The 682-nt window shown below is 42.2% G+C and overlaps 1 protein-coding gene across 1 annotated transcript in view; it reads right to left on the bottom strand.

Moving 5' to 3' along the window:
- The window catches only part of LOC106878080 (uncharacterized), a 161,693-nt gene that overhangs the window by 14,525 nt on the left and 146,486 nt on the right, over positions 1-682 (bottom strand). The window lies entirely within an intron of this gene.

The following is a 682-nucleotide window of genomic DNA, read 5'->3' as shown; positions in this document are numbered from 1 at the left end:
TGTGTGTGTGTGTGTGTGTGTGTGTGTGTTTGTGCCTGTGTCTGCCCCCCTCCTCCAACATTGCTTGACATGCGATGCTAGTGTGTTTACATCCCCATAATTAGCAGTTCATCAAAAAGGGACTGATAGATTAAGTACCAGACTAACAAAAAATAAGTCCTGGAGTCGATTTGCTCAACTAAGAAGTGGTGCTCCAGCATGGCCGCAATCAAATGACTGAAACAAGTAAAAGAATAAAAAGAATGATATATATATATATATCTTTAGTTTCAGCTCAGAGCTGTGGCCATTCTGGGGCACCACCGTTTTGCTACACTGTTATTACTGAGAGCCTACTCTAATATGTGGCACTTGGTGAAGAATGGAGTTTGATGGAGCTAACCTCATTTGTACCTCTTGCCGTGAGGTAAGTTCACCTGGGACTCTTGACAGGAAGAGGTCCCGTTTTGATTTGAAAACACCTACATCCACTTTGTATAGGCTCTTTGGGAGAATATTAAAAAGCTGTGGGCCCCTGAAACAGGCTGTTGCAATAGTTGGCCTAAAGCGTGAGAGCATTGCTGGGATCTTTGGTACAGTGCAGTGTTTATCTGTTCTGGCATTGGTGTAGCTTTCAATGCCCAAATTTGGCACAATTCCTTCCAGGGTCTTCCAGATATATATTACTGAATATATATATATA

This window comes from Octopus bimaculoides, chromosome 26 (assembly GCF_001194135.2).
Source record: "Octopus bimaculoides isolate UCB-OBI-ISO-001 chromosome 26, ASM119413v2, whole genome shotgun sequence".
In the NCBI taxonomy this organism is placed as follows: Eukaryota; Metazoa; Mollusca; class Cephalopoda; order Octopoda; family Octopodidae; genus Octopus; species Octopus bimaculoides.
Note: the sequence above shows the minus strand (reverse complement) of the source record. Positions and strands in the feature narration are given on the sequence as shown.